This window comes from Macaca fascicularis, chromosome 1 (genome assembly GCF_037993035.2).
Source record: "Macaca fascicularis isolate 582-1 chromosome 1, T2T-MFA8v1.1".
In the NCBI taxonomy this organism is placed as follows: Eukaryota; Metazoa; Chordata; class Mammalia; order Primates; family Cercopithecidae; genus Macaca; species Macaca fascicularis.
The window spans coordinates 47843806-47868169 of NC_088375.1; the positions used below are offsets into that span (position 1 = coordinate 47843806).

Below are 24364 nucleotides of genomic sequence, written 5' to 3' on the forward strand. Positions count from 1 at the left end.
TGATTTTTAAAAGTATTTTTACCAGCTGGACACAGTGGCTCATGCGTGTAATCCAAGCACTTTGGGAGGCCGAGGCAGATGCATCACTTGTGGTCAGGAGTTTGAGACCAGCCTGGCCAACATGGTGAAACCCTGTCTCTACTTAAAGAAAAAAAAAAAAGATAGCCGACTGTGGTGGTGTGTGCCCGTAATCCCAGCTACTCAGGAGGCTGAGGCAAGAGGATCGCTTGACCTGGGGGGCGGAGGTTGCAGTGAGTCAAAATTGTGCCACTATACCCCAGTATGGGCAGCAGATCGAGACTCCATCTCAAAAAACAAAAACAAAAACATTCTTACCATATAGCTTCAACAGCTCACAAATGACACTGTTTTCCATTAGGCTGGTAAAAGGAAAATGTTTCAAATAGTCTGGATGCCTGTAGCACTGAAGCTAGTGTTTATAAAACAGCTAAATGCTCAGTAATTAGCAAGATAAAAAATCCACTCTCCATTTAGCCCCTTGATACATCAAACTTTTAAAAATAAATTTAATAGTATTAGAGTTTAATTTTTTTTAAGCTCGGGAAAAATTTTTAGATGATGCTGAAAATTTAGCAGAATGAATCTATGCAAATAAAATACTGGTGATAAAAGTCCAATCATAAATATAACTTATGTAAAATGTTTACATGTAGGATTTCTGAGAAGCACTGATTAATGACTGTTGTATTTTGAAAAAGCTGCCAAACTCAAAGTAGACTACAGAAGACAATTAGCATGACTGCAATAAAAATAACTGCCATATCAGTAGAACAATAAGAATTAATAGTAGCTGTAACCTCATGACTATCATTGAAATAAAAAAGATGAAGATGGGGCTACTGAGAAAGTGTTAAAGGATTTTCCGGTTTATGGCTGATTATGCACACTTCAAATTCTTAAAATATGTTATAATTTTAGGACTCTGAAATTACCGAAAATAATTTAATTTTATGTTACATAGTTTTAAGTCACTTTCATCGCTTAATAGGATTTTATGAAACTTAAAGAGAAATACAACACAGACGCAAGTATATATGATAATATAGAAATTGATTATGCTTGTCTAAATTAAATCACATTTTGAACACTTGTTAGCAAAAGTTTCGTGTAAAAATATACAAACATGCTGTTAATGATCTTCTCATTTGAATAAAGTAAAATATGTAAAAATTTTGCTTAAACTTTGTTTTCTAAAGTTTGATAGTATAGTTTAATTTCTATTACAAATATTATATCAAGTTATCAAAAATACTGCTTAATTACATTCATATAATAATACAGATTAGGTAGCTATTGATCAGTGTAGACAAGCCAAGAGGCACAGACATATCTGAGATAAAATAAAATGAAATATTTAGTCTGTTTTTTTCTGATAAAAAACTGAATAATTTTATTTTAGCATTGATAGTTACAGAAGTAATTCATTATCTTCATTAATAGATGAAAAAAATTGCATTCATGAATAAATTTTATTATTTTAGGTAGGGAATTTTAATTTTTAAAAGGAAATGAAATTAGGATTGAAACTGCTGAAGTGTCAAATCCTATTCTCACCAATTTAATTCACAAAATGTAAAGCTTTCTGAATTTTTGCATGTTCATAACCTCAGTGGTGTAAACACACCTTATCTATGATCATAGGTATAATAAAACTGATACTGGAGACATTTTGAGGTAAAATTTGTAAAACTTAACTACAGTGGTACAGAAAACATGGATTACTTCTTAGTAATTTTTGGTACATGTAAATTTGTGAAGGGGGTTTTTCGTGCCAGGATGTTAATTTTTAAAAAATATACATATTACTGATTAAGGTAATGCAATTTTATAGAATTAATAAGTAAAAATTTACAAAATAATTTATAAATAAAATCACTCAAAGACTATGCACATCACCATTGTTGTTTCAGGTAAAGACTAATAAGTTAAATGCTCATAAAGATAGGTAAATGGGAAATAGATATCTGTTAATGAAAAAATAATGTTTGCTGACAATTTCTTCAATCATTTAAGCAGTATTTCCTCTGAGATTTCTTTATAATGATACCACATCTACCTTAAACATTGTGTCAAAGATTTTTAAATCATGGATTATGTGAAGGTAACTAACCAATTATATATCTGAGATTACAATAAATTACAACTTCAGGTATTGCTTCATTTCAAGTTACATGAAGTAAGAAGTCAAAATGAAGAATTGTTTTTAAAGAATAACTGCATTTTTAGTGACAATAAATATAAATTGTCCATCTTTTAATAAATTTTTTTCATAATAAAGATGAATTTTGAATAATAACCCAATTCAGTAGAATGTATATTTTTCCTGAAATATGTCTTAAAATGTCTTAAAGAGAATTCCTTTTAAAATATTATATTTTCCCACATAGTTGAGGCAAATGAAAATGTGTTGCTGCAGGTCATAAATAAAAAAAAAAGATTTATTTCAACATGCTCTTAATTTTATGTCTTTCATATATACATCGAATAGGGAGACTGAATATGGTATTTTATGACAAAATAAGTTCTCAGAAAAAGTATAAACTTAAGTTTACAAGGTGTAAATTTTTTATTCCCCAAATTATAACCTTTCGGTTTGAATCAGGCTTGATGGTTAGAATACAATTTTATACACAAACACTTTATAAAATATCACCTGGCAATTTCATCTTTCTCTGGATATCACTGTCTTGTATGGATTACAAATCGAGACTTGTTATCTAGCAAGCACTTGGTCTTACCATCTCCTTTTGGAGATTTATATAATATGAACTTCTTAAATATTATCTGCTTTACATGAACTTCAAAGACAATAATAATATGTGGGAACTGCCGTCTTTTCTGCTCTACCATACCTGTCTCCAATTAATTCAAGTCCTCTTGTTATATGCACTCATGGCACAATTTTCTTTTCCTTCTGTGAACTTAGTTGTGTCACTCTTTGATTCATGTTTCACGTAGATGTGAATTATTTCTTCTTATAACCATTGTATTTTTAAGACTCAAATGAATGATCCATAGTAGTCACTCATTAAATACACTTGGAATCACGAAATGAGTAAATATTCTCATGTAAGCTAAAATGAAATAGCCACCTAAGTATGAAAAAGAATGAGGTTTCCTACTTGTTAGTATACACCCTGACTAAAGTTCACAGAAAATCAAGCTCAGTAAAGGAATATATTTCTCAATTATCATCTTTGAGGGTTCATGTGTCTAGGACAAATTAAAAGTTAACTATTTGCTCTAAACTGAGAAGCACTAATCATATGTAAAAACCTACTTCCACTGATATCTAAAATACATGTTGGGAAGTTTAGAAATATGCTACCATTTCCTGCTAGGGCAGTAAAATGTATAATTGTGGTACTCCAAGCATCTTACAATTAATACACTTTGAGAAGAGCAATCCAGATATTTCAAATATAATAAGATTTTTAATTTATCTTATCTGTGCCAACCATAAGGCAGTGGAAGCACATTGATATAGACAATTCCAGTTTTCATCTTTTATGGGAAAAATAAATATGTTTGACTAGTTTTCTCCTATAAACTTTAAAACGTAATTTTTCACTGATTAGCAGTCAGTAAGTTTATACGTTTGACAGGCAAAAAACAACTTTCATACTAGTGATCATTAAACATCTTCTGGCAGATAACTTTTACCTAATCATTGAAATTGAAATGATAATTTAATTAGACTTGTTTCTAAGCGATCAACCTATGAATTTTAAACTATTGCACTGAGACGTGTGTTCTTTTTATCCCCTTTTGACAAATGAGAGAAGATTGTTAGAAATAAATTATCCGAGGCTGTATACCTAGCAAGAATTTAAATCCAGGGAGTCAGACCTCAAACCTAATGACATTAACTCCTTTACCGATTGATAGCAACTTTGATTGAAAGGTGGTTATTATTGGTAATGTATATCTGTGAGAGTGTGTGTGTGTGTATATATTTGTGTGGGAAGCATGGAGGATGTACAGGAGAGACAGGGAAAGATATAGAGCATAGAGAGGGAGAGGAAAGAGAAGAAACAGATGAAGTCGTGAGAAGTTTATTCATTAAATGGGGAAGAATGTGAGAAACAGTAATTTATATCAAACAGAAGCAAAAAGCCAAGTATAGATTAATCATTTATTGCCTGACTAGCCACCCAGGAAACAGAGAATGTAAACCTCTACATGGTAGAAGGACTTAAATGGCCTTTGAAACCATTTCACATTTCTTGAAAGAGGAATTGTAGGAAGTGAATGACTAAAGAGGTTTATAATCAATTACTTTAATAGGTGATATAGTATAGTCTAAACTCTGAGCTCAGGGTGCAGAGAATACAAGCACAGGTAACAAATGCATAAATAGATGTACTGGATTACAACAAAGTTAAAAGCTTCCAAACAACAAAGGAAACAACAGAATGAAAAGACAATATACAGAATGGGAGAAAATAAGAGGTTAATATCCAAAATATATAAGATACTAAAATAAATCAATAATAAAAAATAAAACAAATTAAAATACCCTGATTTGAAAATGAACGAAGGACCTGAATAGACATTTCTCAAAAGAAAGATCTAGAAATGGCCACCATTTTAATAAAAAATATTCAAAATCACTAATCATCAGGGAAATGCAAATTGAAACTGCAATGAGATATCACTTCACTCCTGCTAGAATAGTTATAATTAAAAAGACAAAAGTTAACAAATTTTGGCAAGAATGTGGAGAAAAGATAACCCTTGAACACACTTGCTGAGAATGTAAATGAAAACAGCCATTGTGAAGAACAGTTTGGAGATTTCTCAAAAAATAAAAATAGAACTACCATATGATTTGGTAATCCCACTACTGAATATATATACGTATTTATATGTTGAAGAGATATCTGCACTTCCATGTTTATTGCAGCATAATTCACAATAGCCAAGGCATAGAACCAACCTGTGTCCATTAGCAAAAGAATGGATTTTAAAAGGTCGTATATGTACACAATAGTCTTTGAGTGATTTTATTTATAAATTATTTTGTAAATTTTTATGTATTAATTCTATAAAATTGCATTACCTTAATCAGTAATATGTATATATTTTTAAAAATTAACATCCTGGCATGAAAAATCCACTTCACAAATTTTCATGTACCAAAAATTACTAAGAAGTAATCCGTGTTTTCTGTACTACTGTAGTTAAGTTTTACAAATTTTACCTCAAAATGTCTCCAGTATCAGCCATAATAAAGAATGAAATAATGTCATTTGTGGCAACATGGATGAACCTGGAGGACATTATGTTAAATGAAATAAGCCAGGTACCGAAGGAAAAATTCTGCTTGACCTCTCTCATATGTGAAATCTGAGAAAGTTGATCCCATAAAAGGAAAGAGTAGACTGGTAGCTACCAGAGTATGGGGATATGGAACCGTGGGAGAGTTTGGAAAATGCTGGCCAAATGATACAAAATGACAGAAGGAATAAGTTCAAGAGGTCCATTGTAGAGCATGGCAATTATAGTTAATGGCCATATATTGTATTCTGAAAAGGAAGTGATCAGCAAACCTAAAATACTGATGAACCTGAAAAACTTATTATGGAGAGCCACTCTACATGACAAGAAAAAATAAAAAAAATGACAGCTGAGCACAGTGGCTCATGCCCATAATCCTGAAACTTTGGAAGGCTGAAGCTGGAGGATTGCTTGGGCCCAGGAGTTCAAGAGAAGCATGGGCAACATAGCTTGTCTCTCTACAAAAAAAATAAAAAAAAATAAAAAAAATAGCTTGCTCTGGTAGCATTTGCCTGTAGTCCTATCTACTCAAGAGGTTGAGAAGGGGAGGGAGAATCACTTGAGCCCAGGAGGTCTAGTCTACCTTGATCTCTGATTGCACCACTGCACTTCAGCCTGGGTGACAGAGCAAGATCCTGTCTCTAAATAAATAAATAAATACATACATAAATAGGTAGAAAAGTAAAGTCTATTTTTGATGGGAGAATTTTTAGTACTTCTTTAATCTTTTTACTCACTATTGGTTTATTCAGGTTTTCATTTAATTTGTGATTCAATACAGGTAAGTTGTATTTTTCCAAGAATGTATCCATTTTTTCTAGGTTTTCCAATTTGTCAGCATATAGGAATTCATAATAGTCTCTAACAATCTTATATATTTTTTGTTATCTATTGTAATGTCTCATTTTTATCTTTGATTTTACTTATATGTGTCTTCTTGTCTTATACTACATAAATGTTTGTTCATTTTGTTCATCTTTTAAAAAAATATTAGATTTGATTTGTTGATCTTTTGTAATATTTTGATCTCACTTTCATTTATTTCTGCTCTAATCTTTACTATTTCTTGTGTTTTATTAATTTTGGGATTGGTTTGTGTTTGCTTCTCTACATTTATTGACCATCATCATTAAGTTTTTATATGAAGTCTTTTTGTTGTTGTTGTCTTAGGCATTTATTGTGATATTCTTCTTATTCCTGCTTTATCTATGCTCCATACATTTTGTTATGTTTTGATTTCCTTTTTATGCATTTTAAGACATTTTAAATTTATATTTTTTAATTTATTTATTGATATATAGGTCATTCAGTAGCATGTTGTTTTATTCCCAGGTATTTGTACAGTTTCCATCATTCCTCTTGTTAACTGATTTCTAGTTTTAGTCCATTACGGTCAGAAAAGATACTTGATATGATTTCAACTTTTTTGAATCTCTTGAAATTGTTTTGTGTCCTTATATATCTTCTATCCTGAAGATATTCCATGTGTTGATGAGAAGACTGTTTATTCTGTAGCAGTTGAGTGAAATGTTCTGGAAATGTCAGCTTTATCCATTTGGTCTAGAGCATAGTTTAACTTTGATGTTTCTTTGTTGGTTTTCTGGCTGAATAATGTAAACACTGCTGAAAATGGGGTTTTGAAGTCCCCTACTATTATTGCATTGAAGTGTATCTTTCCCTTGAGATCTATTAATGTTTGCTTTACATATTTGGGTGTTGTGGTCTTAGTACACATACATTTACTATTGTTATATCCTGTTACTGAATTGATCCTTTTATCATTATACAGTGAAATTCTTTCTGTTTTTACAGTTTTTGATTTAATGTCTATTATATATAATGTAAGCATAGCTACTCCTGCTCTTTTTTGGTTTTCGTTTTCATTTCATGGAATATATATTTCCACCTCTTCAATTTCAATCTATGTATGTCTTTATAGGCAAAGTGGATTGTTTGTAGGCAGCACACAGTTGGGTTTAGTTTTTTGTTCTTTTTTAATTCATTCAGCCACTAAATTTTAGTTGGACAATTTAGTCCATTTATATTCAGTATTGTTATTGGTAGGTAAGGACTTGATACTGCCATTTTGTTACTAAATGTTTTGTAACTCCTCTCTTCCTTTCTTCACTTCTTACTGTTTCCTTTCCAGTTATTTTCTCTGGTGGTATTATTAATTCCTTAAGTTTTACTTTTAGGGTATCTATTATAGGTTTTAGCTTTGTGGTTGTCATTAATTTTACAAAAAAACATCTTATAGCTATCATAAGTACCTCAAAGTATGTGTTTTTTTTTTTTGTTTGTTTGTTTTTTTGAGACAGAGTCTCAGTCTGTTGCCCAGACTAGAGTGCAGTTGCACAATCATGGCTCACTGCAGACTCAATTTCCCACATCTCAAGTGATCCTCCCAGCTCAGCCTACTGAGTAGCTGAGACTCCAGGCATGTGTTACCATGCCTAACTAATTTTTTATAGAGATAGGGTCTACTTTGTTGCCTATGCAACAAAAGAGTTAGTGAACTCTTGGGCTCAAGTGATCCTCATGCCTTGGCCTCTCAAAGAGCTGGAATTATAGACATGAGCCACTTCACCTGGCCCACAAAACAGCTATTTTCATTTCCTGGATGAGAAGTTAAACCTTACCTCTCCAGGTTTGGTAACTGGCACTTTATTTAATCAATTTTGTTAGGTTATATTTCCTTGAATATTTTGGATGCCTGAAGGCATGCATCAATACCTAGGCATTGAAAAATTAGGTATTTATTTCAGTCTTGCCTTGTTTGTACCTGTCCTTCTTCGGAGAGTCTTCCAGTAGTTTAAAGGGGATTGCCTGTTGAGCTCCGTAAGCCTGTGGTCGCTCTTGGCATTTTAGCACTAAAGGGTGCCCTGGGCCTAGGTTTGCTGTAAGTCTTGTAAACTGCTAGCTCACCAACGCTCCAACCTGAACTTGGAAAAGACCAGCCAGTAGAGAAGAGGGCCAGAATTTGGGTTTGTTCTGCCAGGATGGGGATTGCTTTCTGGCCCAGGATGAATTTAGAAGTGTCAAGCAGCTCACTTGGTTCTTTCCTTTGTTGTTTTACGTGGCAGAGTTGGTACTTGGCTCTTAGGCAAAGTCCGCCATACTGTTTCCTCTTCTTTCCCCAATATAGGGATTCTCTCTCCACACTGCACTGCCTGAGGTTGGGGAAGGAGTGACGTGGGCAGTCTAATGGCTGCCACAACTTACATGATGTTGGGTTTCTCCCTAAGCCATCATCCTCCCAGACCAGTGCAGTACTGGGACTTGCCCAAAACCATGGTCACTACAGCCTGCCTGCTACTGAAATTTACTGGGGGCTGGAGTCCACTGTAGTCAGCTAGTAGTGAAGCAGGCTGGGACTCAGGTTTCTGCTACTTGGGTAGCAGATTCCTCTCTAGTGCAGAGATGTCTAAATGCTCCTTCTGTGGGCCCCAGTCTAGAATCAAGGACTATGAGGGCCCTACCCCACACTGAGTTCCACTGTGGCAGGGCCAGCACTAAGTTTCAATGCAAATTCCCACACTCCCTTCCCTTTCCCTCCCCAAGCAGCCAGTTCCTCTCTCCACAGGGCTCTGCCTGGTAGCAGGAAGGGGTGGTTTAGACAATGTGATACTGTCCTTCCTACAGTCTTAAATTCCTCTCTTTTGGTTATTATACCAAAATCAGGCACTGTCATTAATTTTGCTCTTTTGAATGTGCTTTTTAATGTGTGTAGTTATTCAATGTAATATTCCTGCAAGGCAACAATCTTTGGGAAGTTCTAATTGGCCATGATGATCTGGCTCCTCATTTGTCTTTTTTTTTTTTTTTTTTTTTTTTTTTTTTTTTTTTTTTTTGTGTCTGAGCTTTTGGTGTTATATTTAAAAAATTGTAGCCAAAACCAGTTTTAAGGATCTTTTCCCCTATATTTTATTCTTGAAGTTTTGCAGTTTCATGTTATATTTAAATTTTTAATATTACGAGGATGTACCCACAAAAACTAAAAATTAAAAAAAAAATCATGGGATGTAAGGATGATTACATATATACATGGATAATAAATGTGATCCATAACATTAACAGAATGAAGGACAAAATCACTATGATTATATCAAAAATGTAGAAAAAGGGTTTGACAAAAATTCAACATTCTTTTATGATAAAATCTCGCAACATATTAGGTATAGAAAAAAATGCACCTCAATATAATATGGACTATATATGACAGTCCTACAGCTAACATACTCGATGGTGAGAAATGACAAGCTTTTCCTTTTTAAGATCAGGAACAACACAAGGCTGCCTACACTCACCACTATTCAGCATAGTATTGGAAATTCTAGACAGACCATTTAGGCAAGAAAAATAAATCAAATACATCCAAACTTGAAAGGAAGCTAAATTGTCTCTATTGCAGATGACGTTATCTTATTGCAAAGAAAACCCTAAAGACACCACTAAACCAAAAAATAAAGTCAAAGAAGTTGTAAGATACAAACTCAGCATACAAAAATCAGTAAGATTCCTATACACTAAGAAAGGACTATCCACAAAAGAATTTAAGAAAACAAACCCATTTACGATAGCGTAAATAAGAATAAAAAGGCTTAGGAGTAAATTTACCCAAATAAGTGAAAAATTTTGTACATTGGAAATCAGAAGGCACTGATGAAATAAACTGAAGAACACATAAATAAATGAAAAATTATCCTATGTTTATGGATTACAAGAATTAATATTGTTGAAATGCCCATGCTACCCAAAATAATGCACAGATTAATGCAATTCCTGTAAAAATTCCAATAGCATTTTTCACATAAGTAGAAAAGAGAATCCTAAAATTTATATAAAATCAAAAAGGACTTCGATTAGATGAAACAATATTAAAAAAAAAAAAAAAAAACAGCAAAGCTGGAGACATTACACTTCCTGATTTCAAACTATATTACAAAGTTACAGCAATAAAAATAATATGGTATTTGCATAACAAGACACAGAATAGAGAGGCCAGAAATAAAGCTATCCATATATGGTCATCTAATTTTTGACAATGATGCCAAGAACACACAATTGGAAAATAAACAGTGTTGAGAAAACTGGATATCCATAAGTGAAGGAATAAAATTAGACCTTTGTATCATACAATATACAAAAAATAATTCAAAATATATTAAAAACTTAAACGTAAGAACTGAAATCATAAAACTCCTAGAAGAAAGCTGGGGAGAGAAAAGCTCCTTGTTTACAACCTTAATGGGAACATACTATTTTTCACCACTAAGTGTAATGTCAACTGTTGAATTTCATAGATGCAATTTATGAAGTTGAGGAATTTTTCCTTGATTCCTATTTTTCTCAGATTTTTTCTCATAAATAAACATTGAATTTCACCAAATGCTTTTTTTTCCTGAAACAACTGGTATGATCATTTTATTTTTTCTTCTTCACCCTGTTCATATTATGGATTATACTAACTTTAAAATGTTGAACCAAACTCACAATGCTAGAAGAAACTACACTTGGTCATGACGTATAATTCCTTTTATATATAGCTGAATTCTGTTTTCTCGTGTGTGTGTGTATGTGTGTGCATGTACATGTGTGTGTATGCATGCTTTTTCTTCTGGTTTGGTATCAGGGCAGGTGTGTGTATGCATGCTTTTTCTTCTGGCTTGGTATCAGGGTAGCAGTAGATTGAAAAAGGAAATGAACTGGAAGTGTTATTTCCTGGGAAATAATCTGTAAAATTAGTGTTAATTCTTATTCAAATATTTGTTAGAATTTTCCAGTGAAATCATCTGGGCATGAAGATTTATTTGGAATTTAAAAAATTATAACCACAATGTATTTAATAATTCTAAAGCTAGTCAATGATATAATTTGTGATTGTTTGTGCTTTTTAAGAAATTGGTCAGCTTAATTTGAGTCAAATATACATATGTAGAGTTTTCACAGTATTCCTTTGTATCCTCTTAATTAATTTTTTATATCCATGAATTGTGTGGTGATAACCACTGTAAGAGTTCTGACTTTGGTAATTTGTCTACTCTCGTTTTTTCTTGCTAGAATATTGCCAATTTTATTTTTATTGCTGTTATTTTCAAAGAACTAGGTTTTTGTTGCATTGATTTAATCTACTGTTTCTCTTTTTTCAACTTCATTGATTTTTGCTATTATCTTTATGTTTTCTTCATTTGTGTGGGTTAATTTTTCTCTTTTTAAAGATCTTTGAGGAGGAATCACATTATTGGTTTGATTTTTTTTTCTTTTCTATATGTAAGTTTTTTTTACTATACATTTCTCTCTCAGCACTGCCTAAATCATGTTCCACAATTTTTGATACTTTGTGTTTTCATTTTCACTAAGTTCTGGGTCTTTTCAAAATTTGTCTTGGGACTTATCTTTAACCTATAGTATGTTTCAAAGTGTGTGGTTTGTTTCCAAGTGTTTGGAAATTCCCTTGTCGTTCCGGTGTTGCTTTCTTGAATGCTTCAATTATGGTCATAGAATATACTCTGTGTGATCATAATTGTTGAGATTTGTCTCATGACTCTTAATATGCTCTATTTCATGTGACCCAGGGGCCCTGCAAATGTCTGTGTATTTGGTTAAAGGGTTCTATATATTGATTAGATCATGTTTGTTGACATTGTTGTGTTCTTCTATATCTTTGCTGACTTTTCATCAAGTTGTTCTAGCACCTGATGAGAGAGGTGTTGAAATATCCATCTATAGTTGTGGATTATTTTAGTTCTTCCTTCAATTCTGCTAAATTTTGCTGACAATATCCTGTAGCCCAGTTGTTTGGTGCATGCACATTTAAGGCTAATATGTGTTCATGTTGTATTAATTCTTTATCATTATAGTAACTAACTATCTCTGGTAGATTTCTTTGCTCTGAATTCTGCTTATACTAATATAGTCTCTACTCCTTTTTCTCAAATTAATGTTTGTCTATTATGTTATTTTCCATTCTTTACTTCTACCTAACCTACATTGTTACATTTGAAGTGTGTTTCCTTCATAGACAGCTTACATAGGAGCTATATTTTCTTGATCTATTCCACCAATGTCTGTATTTTAATTAGTGTATGTATACCATCTCTACTTAAAGTAATGATTAACATTATAAAACTTAAGTACAATGCTTTCTTTTGTTTCTGTTTTCCATTCTCTTTCTCCTTTTTTGTATCCTTTTGAGTTACTTGAACAGTTTTTAAAATTCCATTTTTATATATCTATACTAATGTTGATTATATCTCTTTGTATGTATTTTATTGATGGCTTTACTTATCACAGTTCACGGGGGTCAATATTTTACCAGTTCCCATAGAAACCTTACCTCCCTTTACTTCATTTTATCTCTCCCATTTATAATATAATTGTGTTTAATATTTCCTCTAAATTACTTTTGAACAATTTAAATAGTGTTATAATTTTCACTTCACCTGTCAAAATACTTTAGAAAACTGTAGTGAAAAAAAAGTTTCACATTTATCATGTTTTTACTCTTTCCATTTTTTTCTTAATTCCTGTTATTCCATAATTCCTTCATTTGTCTCCTTCCTTCCTTCCTTCCTTCCTTCCTTCCTTTCCAAACAATTTTATGCAATGTCTTGAAAACGTATGAAATAAAAATTTTAAAAGTATATACAATATTGAAAAGTCTTATAGAGTTTTGGAATATACAGGCATATTAAAGAAGTTGTTGAGAAAACAAAGCTAGGTGAGAAAACTATTTCTGTGTAATTACATAACTATCTCTGTGTTCACTTAAAGGTAGAGTTTTCTAAGACTATAGAGAAAGATTACATAATTATACAGAAATGTTATTTGTTGAGAGAAAAAGTGGATAGTAAAACCAAGCGTTTTTCTGATAAAATTTATCATTTAATCATAAATAATATTTAAACAGACGTATACTTATAGAAAAATATTTTTTCAGCAAATATTTATAGATATAATTTATATGTTGATAGTTCCCTATATTTCTTTGCTGAAAGTGTTTTGGTGCTACTTGTATGTATATAGATAGAAGCATTTTTTAAACATACTTTATTTTCTGAGTAATTTTATGTTAAATGCAAAACTGAGAGAAAAATATAGAGTTAATCCAAACACTCCCAAACCCCACAGATGCACAGCCTACTAAATTATCAGTATCTCCCACCAGATAGCACATTTGTTACTACTATTGAACATACATGACACATTATTATTCCCCAAAGACCACAGTGTACATTACAGTCCACATGTATGAGTCTGGACAAGAAGTGTACATATATACATGAATTTACATATATAAAAATGTATATATATATTTTAAATGATGGAATGTTGTAGAAGTTGCCAAACACACCTCTATAACTCTAAATGTATCACACTGTGATTTAAAAAGAAAATGTCTATGACAAATATATAAAAACCCAGTTACAACTAAAATAATTTCTAGTTAACAATAAATGTAATAAATATTTAAAATGATAATAAAAATCCAAACCAGCAGGACCAGTAATAATTGTTCAGTATGTTAATTTTGGATTTGTATGAACTCTCACTGCAGAATATTGGACACCTCTCAATTACACAATTATTCATATCTGATCTAACTTTTCCCAACTTAATTATTCAACCTTTCCTTAAAAATCCCCTCATAAATATTTTATGCAATACATGCTACCACAGCTTACTTGTCTCTGCTCACATTTTAAAAGTCCCATGCCTTCCACAGGTTAGACTAGTTTGGAGTTGCTGACAGCATAAATGTGAAAATAGGCAGGAGTTACAGAATCACAGAGTTCCTTTACATTAAGAATGACTTTTAGATAGTTAAATGCTGTATATATTTAAATAGAATGCAAATATTTTCAAAGAATATAGAAAATAGTTTCTGTCTAGTGAATACTCCTGTATGTGCTTGTTAAAAAAACATAACTAATGATTATAATAAAAATAATCTTTAAAGTATAGACATTTATAGTTGTGTTTCAATTCAGGAAGAAGAAGAAAATATTAATTTAAAATTTAGCATCTATAACAAGTTTGTATATCACCTTCAAAATGAAGGGGGGATGCTAAGGCCTTATTTTACACTTATAAAAAAATAATGATAATTCTTATAATTAGATAACATTTTAATTTTCCAAGTTTCTGAATATAGAGCAGATGGAAATCAACTTTTTAAAAATTTAAAGGAAAGATAATCTCAAGATGATCTCCAAAGAGTAATTAAAATTAAATTCTGTAGAAACAGTAATGTTTTGATATCAATGTAAACATGAATTAAATGACATAATGACTTTTCTAGTGATAATTTAAATACAATGTTTTATAGAAAATGAACAATTCAGATAGCGATGGGGTGACTATGAAGATAAGGGTAACCATTCTTTTTGTAAAATAAATATATTGTAATCAGAAGACTCCAAATAGGAAATACAGAAGTAATATTCTATAAAGACTGGAAAAGGAGAGAGTAAAAACTATAAATTAAATATTAAGAAATCAGGCTGCTATACTACATAATTATCTAACAATGAAAATAAATAAGCGTTTAAACATCAGTCATTTATTTCATTTATTCCATTTTTAATAAAGTTGCAATTAAATATTCTATCAAGTAGCCTCACTTATTCTGGTTTGGGCTTGAGTAAGTATTTTATAAATTAAGTATTAGGACACTTCTGAAAGAACTAGGTCAATTAAAAGTTAGTAAAGCTGGAAGTCCAGATGGCACTGAATTCACTCAACTAAAATTAACTACTTTGAATTTGGCTCAGTCTCAATATTCAATTATTAATGTGATATATGTGAAAATCTGGCAAATTGGAAAATGGAAGATGATTCAGTTCTTCTAATTACAAGGTTAGATAAAATAAATATCTTCATTTTCCCCCTAGGTATTTAAAAATACAACTGATGATATAATAAAAAATTTAACAATCAACATAAAATTGTAAATAATTTATTTTTCCCATCAGGTAGTACTTCAATTGCCATTCATATAAAAGTTAGTCATCTAATGAAGAAAAAACACTATACATCAAATAAATGTTTAATTTTTAAAAAATGGAAACCTGAAGAAAGTAAGAATTCTATACTTATGCAATTCTGCCACTAACTTGTTTTATGAACTTGAAGAATTTACTTTGTCAGTTATATTCTTTATTTTCCATGCTATAAAACCAAGGACCTAGGCTTAAAACACTGAATTTTTTTTTAGATTTTGGCTTTAAATTATATAACACCTATAACAGAATAATATCATGCATTTATACTTTTCAATAAACATATACACATATCTCTAGGTAGCTAGTATGTGATTCACCATATTATTTTACAAAGACTTACATATTAAAAAGTATCTTTCACGAATCATCACAATATATGACTTCAAAATATACTATAAAGATATAGTAACCCAAACTGATACTGGTATAAGAACAGACACATAGACCAATGAAACAGAAGAGAGAACTCAGAAATAAATCCATGCAGTTATAGCCAACTGATTTCTGACAAGGGTGCTAAGAACACACTGAAAGGACAGTTTCTTCAACAAATGGCACTGGGAAAATGATAATATCATTCAGATACATGAAATTAGACATTTATCTCCCACCATATGCAAAAACAACACAAATGGATTAAAGATTTAAATGTAAGACTTGAAACTGAGAAAAAGCATAGGGAAAAAGCTGCATGATACTGGTCTAGGTTAGGATGTTTTGCATAAAACCTCAAAAGCACAGACAACAAAGGCAAATATAGATAGATAAGATTACATGAAAGTAAAAAGCTTCTGCACAGCAAAGGAAACTTCCAACAAAGTGAAGAGACAATCCACAGAATGAGAGAAAATATCTGCAAACCATCCACCTGGCAAGGGATTAATAACCAAAATATATAAGGAGCTCAAACAACTCAATAGCAAAACATCAAATAATGCATTTAAAAACTGGGCAAAAAATTTGAATAGACATTTCTCAAAAGAAGACATAGAAATGGCCAATAGGCATATGAAATAATTATCAACGTCATTAATCATCAGAGAAATGCAAATCAAAACAATAATGAGATATCACCTCACTCCAGTTAGAATGACTATTATAAAAAATCAAAAGATAAAAAGTGTAGGTAAAGATGTGGTGAAAAGGGAACCCTTATATACTGCTGGTATGAGTAAAAAATTTGGAGGTTCCTCAAAAAAGTAAAAATTGAACTACAATATCATCCAGCAATTCCACTCCTAGAGTAACTATCTGAATGAAATGAAATCAGTGTGTGGAAGAGAGATCTGCATTCTTTAGTTTATGGCAGCACTATTAACAATATCCAAGGTATGGAATCAGTCCAAATGTCCATTAACTGAAGAATGAATAAAGACAGTGTGGCATTTATATACAGTAGAATACTACTCAGCCATAAAATCTCCTGTCATTTGCAGCAATATGAATGAACCTGAAGTATATTATGTTAAGTGAGCTATGCCAGGCACAGAAAGGCATATACTGCATTATCTCACAAATATATGGAATCAAAGAAGTTATTCTCATGAAAGAAGAATAGTGATTATTAGAAAGCAAGGAGAAGAGGGGGAGATGGGGGTAAATTGATCAATTGTTACAACACCCCAGCTTCATAGGAGCAACAAGTTCTGATGTTCTATTGCATAGTAGGATGACTAGTTAGCAACGATGTTAACATAGAGATATTTTGAAATATACAGATATTTGTAAATATACAAACATTTTGAAATATCTATAGATTTCAAAAAAGCTAGAAGAGAGGTTTTAACACCTCATAGGAAAAAAATGATAAATGTTTAAGATAATGGATATGCTAATTATCCTGATTTGATCATGGCATAATGTATACATATATCAAACATCATATTATATCCCATAAATATGTACAATTATGTGTCAAACATAAATTAATAAAGAAAATTATTTTACACTATATGCCATATCACATGCACATACTTGGAACAATAAAATGCTGTTTCTTTTCTGTTTTGTTGGCAATATTCAACTGATACACTGGAAAAACAATAACTATATTCATCCATAACTTTATACCAATGCTCTCATTCTTTGAAGACTCACAATAACTCTGTAAGGCTTCTATAAATACAATCATCACTCTTGTAGAGATCATAAAACAAAGACTTAATCAGATTAAGATACCTGTCCAACATGAAACAGTTCATAAATTAGTGCTGTCCAAAAAACATCTGTGAACCAAAAATGTTATTTTAATTTCTGAGCAGAAGAGCAACATACTCTAAAGGCAATGAAAGAAGGTTGTGAGCTGGCACTGAGGTTGAAAAGGAGTATCTGAATTTAAATAAGCAATTTTAGAGGGCACTGAAACATTTTGATTGTAAGAGTAAGGTAACCGAGGGTCATAAAACAGAAATGAAAGGAGTTTTAGAGAAAATACAACTATATGTTTTTAATATTTATTTGAAATATGACCTAGTGAAAACTGTATATTACCTCTTCAAGCTAATAGAATTCTTTGTTGAATTAAAGACTAAACTAGGTGTGGAGGTAGGGGTATAACTTTAGATAAAATGGCCATGACCTAGACTTAGTTGTTATAATGATTAAGTTTGAAACATATCAACATTCTCTGTAGTCTAGCTGGATAGATCAAAATTTTTTTTTTTAATTCCATATCCTAGAGCGCAACTATTTTAGCACAAATAATCAAGATTTATTGTACAGCAGGCACATTTACAGTTATAGTCAGACACAAGAATAAGGTTAAAGAGATCAGGAAAAAATGGGTTGTATAAATGTTACATCTCAAAGGTAGATGGAGTAATTCTTATGCACAAAATTCATTGAATATTTTTAGAATATTTAAGTAAAAGATTCTATTGTTTTACCATATTGTAAAACAATATAGTACCCCAATCTTTATAATTGTTCAAATTTTATAGCTTTGATTAGCAGTAAAAATTACAATTGACACTACTAGTTTCTCCAAAACTAAATCATTTCCATGAAAATCGTGTAGTTCTGAGGAGTACATATTGTTTAAACTCTTGAGTATCTACTGAGGGCAAAATACTCTCTCTTGTGTAGTGTGTTTTATCACTTTACAGATTTGGAAACAAAATCCTAATTGGGATTAGTTCAATGGCATTGCTAAAGTCAGAGTAATAATTAGGTGTGAAATAAAAAATTAAAACATATATTTATTAAATATTTTAAGTTTTTTAATGTTCTATGATGAACTGAGCTCCTGATTTAAAACTTTTTTTCTTTTTTTCTTTTTTTTTGAGACGGAGCCTTGCTCTGTCGCCCAGGCAATAGGGCTATCTTGGCTCACTGCACCTCTGCTTCCCAGGTTCAAACAATTCTCATGCCTCAGCCTCCCAAATAGCTGGAATTACAGGTTTGCACCACCACACCTGGCTAATTAAAGCATCTTTAAATTGTCCCTACAAATCTAAGTCAAATCTAGGAAAAGTCTGGGCTATTAGCATTTCGTGCTCCTATTTCCCTTTGTGTACACAATAGCTTTGTGCGTAGATGTGCTTAATATATGTTAATGGATAGAAAGCAATGCCATATTTTCACTCAAACTACTTTTTCCAGTCTATCATTCTGTCTCATTGCTTTTTAATTTTTTTCAAAGTGTAGATTGTGCTCATCAGTAATATGAAGCACTGTTCATCACCTCCCCCGAAAAAAAGAGCTTCCATATTAAGAAGTAACTTTCTTTTTTTTTTTCATTTTCCTTCTATCTGTACTTTAGAACACTAACAAAAAGACAAAAATAATGAACAAAGCTTCCATTTCCTGCAAGATGGTGGATTGTCTCTACCATAAAAATAATTAAATGTGTGACTAAAATAACATTTCAAAATACATTGAACTGGCAAGAAAATTGGGAAACTTTAGAAACAAAAATCTGAGAAAGCTAAGTCATAGAAATGTGAACCAAACACTGAAGCAAGATTTGTTCTGATGACCTTGACCTAACCCAGAAGAAATTAAACTTCAGTTTGTATGACCGTCCTCTTTGACATGGTACAAACATACATCAAAGGAGTCAAGGTAATAGGGAACCTCTAACTCCTTCCACACCCTCACCTACACTTAAAACTGTGGCTTCGATAGTTTTCAATTCTATTTCAGGGCACCCTAGACATAATTTTGCTTTTGAGTTGACATAAGAACAAATGCATATAGTTTTCAATTCTATTTAAGGGCAACCTAGACATAATTTTGCTTTTGAGAAGACATAAGAACAACACTTGCATATCTTGAATTTTAGCACTAGATAAAAGAAAATCTCTCATGAATGGCAAAACTGTAAGTGTAAAAGAGTAATGATTGTATAAGAATTGTTATTAATAAATTTAAAACAAGTAAATAATACATATAATTAAGGAGGAGGGGAAATGTAGTTAAAAGATTCTAAACTCCTTGAATTTTCAGAAGAAGGATATTAACAAAGGTTAGACTTTATAGCATTGCCATATGTTAAAATGTACATATGTTTATATGTGTTAATGTTTCTAAAGTCACAACTAAAATGGTGCAGACACTATGGAAAACAGTATGGCAGTTTGGGGACATAAAATTCAAAACAGAATTACCACGTGATCCAGCAATTCCACTTCTGGGTATATATCTAAAAGAATTGAAAGCAGGGTCTCAAAGAAATATTTGTATGCCCATGTTCATAGCAGCATAATATACAATATCTCAAAGGTCTAAGCAACCCAAGTGTACATCAACAGATGAACAAATAAGCAAAGTGTGGTATCAATATAAAATAAAATATTATTCAGCCTCTAAAGAAAGTTTGAACTCATACTACGGCATGTGTGAATCTTGAGAACATTATACTAAGTGTAATTAGTCCATGATAAAAAAAAAAAAAAACTACTAAAAATGTTGTATGATTCCACCTATATGAGACGATTAGAGTACCCCAAAATTGGAGAGATAAAGTAGAATGGTAGTTGTCAGGAGATGGGAGAAGGAGAAATGGAAAATTATTTTTAATAAATATATTTTCAGATTTGAAGGTGGACAGATTTCCGAAAATGTTTAGTAGTGATAGTTGTACAATATGAATCTATTTAATACAATCGATATATACACTTAAAAAAGGTTAAGATGATAAATTTTATGATATGCCTATTTTACTGTAATTTTTTAAATTTAAAAACATTATTTAGGTATATATATTAAGTAGTTTTAGAGAAGTATGATTAACTTTGTATAGTTACAACAAAAATAATTTTCAAATGACTTGTATTAATCTCATTATTGAAGATTTTCAGTTTACAAATCTCATTGTGTTATACTCTATATTAAACCCTAAGATAATTCAAATTGGGTATGAAAATTTTGCTTAAAGTGGATTCATAATGCCAAAGAATCATTTGAGAGAAATCCAATTTTATTTTCCCCGATTATTTATATAAGGAGAAATAATCCCATTTTACTTAGGAAATAATTCTTTCCAGGAGTGTACACCACTCTAATTTATAATTTGCTAATCTGAAAATATTACTTAGTTAATTCTAGTTATAAAAAATAATACTTAAATCTCAAAGATCCAGAATGAAAATGAAATATATCCCCAAAATTAATCTAATTTATTTTATTTTAATCTTCTAGTGTAATGGTTTTGGAAACTTTAATTACCAGATTTCATAGAGATCCCTTCAGGATCTGCAGCCGGAAGACATGGGGTAGTCTACAATGGCCAATCTCTAGCGTCTGTATATTTTTCCTTATTTGTTATTTTTGTTTTTTAGTATATATGGACTCACCTTCTTTATTTATTTATTTATTTAAAAAACTGCAGTTCTAACAAACTAAGCTGGTGTTTCTCCTTTCGAATAACACCAAGGAAAGAACCCACAGGAAACAGAGAAGGAAGAGGATGACATATTGAATGCAAAATATTTGCAGTTAATTGCATGAAAAATGTTCTATACTTTCTTGACTTTCAGTTTACTGAGAAAAGCTTTTAACAGCTCATATTCATGTTTATTGAAAATATTCCACCATAAGGCACACAGTCTTTCTGAAAATACTAATTTGCGATCAAGATTAATTCAAGTGCTAGTCAAACACAACAAAGTTAAACTACATATTTTCTGGTATTTCTAACGTTAATATGTTTTTATATATACTTAGAAATGATTACAATAGCATTCTGAATTGACCAAAATTTCTTTCTGGAAAAAATATGATAGATTATGTAAAATATCCAGCATACTGCATGCCATTTTTTAACTAAATGAGTTCCTCTAAAAGCCAAGACCATCAGTTATGGCTAACTTAATGCAATATTATCATCTTCTCATATCTAATTATCATAATTTTCTCCCTTTGTTATTGTTTACTCAATCTCCCTCCCTTTCCCCAGTTTCTCTAACTCATTAATTATATGCTCATAGAACAGTTCCCTTTGAAATACCTAAGCTTCCACCTTCTCTCTAAGGCTTTTAATTGCTCATCTTCCAAAATCAAAGTCACTTATTACATATTTCTTCATTCTATAATTATCCAAATTCATGAAGTAAGAATAAATTTTAATAGATTAGCCCATGATGCACAACAAAGCAGCTATTTAATTTTAAACAAAAACAATATAATTCAAGTGAGTGAATACTGCTAGTGCATGTTAGTTAATTCCATAACCGGAATGCAGGGTTTCATATTCTCTACATAAATCATTTTTGAATGCTAGAGCCAGATTTGAAACTCTGATAACTATTACTTAAAAATCCAAGTATTTTAAATTATGTTGTACTTTCTTTCTGACTCTGGGCTGGAGTCAGAATTCTAGCAGGAGTGCCAATGAACTGAAACAGCGAGCACAAGGTCCCATGTACTTTTATCATAAATGACTGCAGTTTGAAAAAGTAGAACATTTATTTTAATTTCAATTATTAAGAAAGGCTTCATGGAAGACACAGCATTTAAACTTTGCCTTGAAAACTGACAATGATTTTTATATATGAGAAATATGAGGAAAGCATCCAAGGCTACAGAAAAGACCTGAGCAGAGATATGGATAAATGAAAGTGAGGAGAATGTTTCTGAAACAAAGATTAATCCTAGTGTGAAAGGCAGAATGTAAGGAGATACATAATCAATTTTGAAAAACAGTGGTTGGCAGCAGAGTATAATGATTAAGAATTTGATGTCAGGAACCAAAAAAATAAAAAATAAAAGTAGAAATTAAGTAGAAATAATGAAACTTGTTTTGAGGATGCAAAAAGTAATATTAATCAAAGTTTGATCACATAATCTGGGAAGTGATATAAACCAAATGTCAACCAAAAATACTTATTTTAATGTTATCTTCAGTTAATATACAGGTTAACTTATTCTGTGGGAAAGTTTATATCATCACAGTGTTATAAAAGCTTTTCCTATATAAAAAGAAGTTGATTAGATCTTCTAAATTGTATAAGGGTAAAATAACCGGTGACAATAAAGATAAAGAAGAAGAAAGAAAAGTTGGGACTAAAGAGAGAGTGGAGAAATAAAACAGTTGTAAAGTCTATTGCCACAGATGAAAAATAATTTATAAAGCTTAAAAACAACACAACTTATAAGAATAATGCCAGGAGAATAAATACTCTCATGCCTAGAGGCATGTTGATCATATTATTAATATAAATTCAAAGCATATGTTATCTAAATTAGACAAAATATTTAAATATTTAAACTCAAAACTGTCTAGAAAAAAAAACCACATGATATTTGAAAAATCAAATATATATGTATATGTATTTATATATATATATATACACACACATATTTTTAAGGTCACCTTGTAGATAAAAACATTTAAAAATTAAAGTATATTTATGTTGAAGTAACTGACAGCATTTGATGTGGTGCCAAACTCAACAGTAAATAATCATCTTTCATAAATTGTGAATTTATGTTATTGCAAAGTTCAATATAAAAATAGTCCTAAAACTTCCTACATAGTTGAAAATGAGCTATCATTTAGAAATATTGTTACAGAGAATATGCATGTATCTGAAAAAAACAAAATAAATTTTGAATGACACTAAAGCATCAAGAAAAGTCAAAATATAGCATTTCTAGCAATGTATTTATGATCTAGGTGATATTTGAAAGAAAAAATACTTTATCCTTCCCAGTGATCTCCTAAATATATCTATTCTTCCCTGACATATTGAACTGAATAGAGAAGCCTTTCCTAAGTGTTCAGAGTACCTCCGTTGTGCATCCAGTTATATTACAAGTTGTCTTTCTGCCTCAAAATAGGAAATGAAATAGGCCTCAAGATATGTTCTCAATATTCTCAGGCTTTCCTATGACTTTTTCCCCAAAGTTACCGAAAGCTTTCAAACATGAGAGGTTCAAAGGTTTAGAAAAGAAGATCAAGATAAAATTTCTTAAATTAAAGTTCCAAAATAGTAAGCCCAAATCTTAAATTAAATCTCATTTTGCATCATCATATAATAGGAAATAGCTAAGGATATGGGTGATATTTTTTAGGAAATGTCATGTCATATGTGATGGGTTATTTCTTTCGTAGTCTCTAACATTTAATTGGAAACCTTTGCCAACCTGTGGTTATAATAACCTATTCTGGGAATATGTGGCTTATTTCTTGAGCAAAGTTGTCATTCTGTTCAATTTGATTTTAAACATGCATTTCAAATTCTCCAATATATCCTTGTAATAATGACCATTAATGTCATCAACTACAAACTTTACACTGCACAGTAAGTTTTAATTCACAAATTGCTGTTAACCAATACATTCTCATTTTAAGATGAGGACTACAAATTACAAGTAATTTACAGCAATTTGAAAAAAATAAGTAAAATTATAATTGGACCTATTTCAGAACACTACAATTAAATATGATAGATAAAATTGGCTAACTATATAAATACAGGGGATTGGTACCTGCATATTTTTATGCTTTTTTAAGAGAAGCTGATAAGGTGCTGAGTAAATCAGACCAACAAAATTTGGTAGTGCCTTTTTTTTGATGCATGTGTATCATGTTAATAGGAAACATGTAAGTAAAAGAA

General features: G+C 31.0%; 1 protein-coding gene across 19 annotated transcripts in view; it reads right to left on the minus strand.

The window, feature by feature from the left end:
• BRINP3 (BMP/retinoic acid inducible neural specific 3) overlaps window positions 1–24364 on the minus strand; it is a 400301-nt gene that overhangs the window by 203005 nt on the left and 172932 nt on the right. The window lies entirely within an intron of this gene.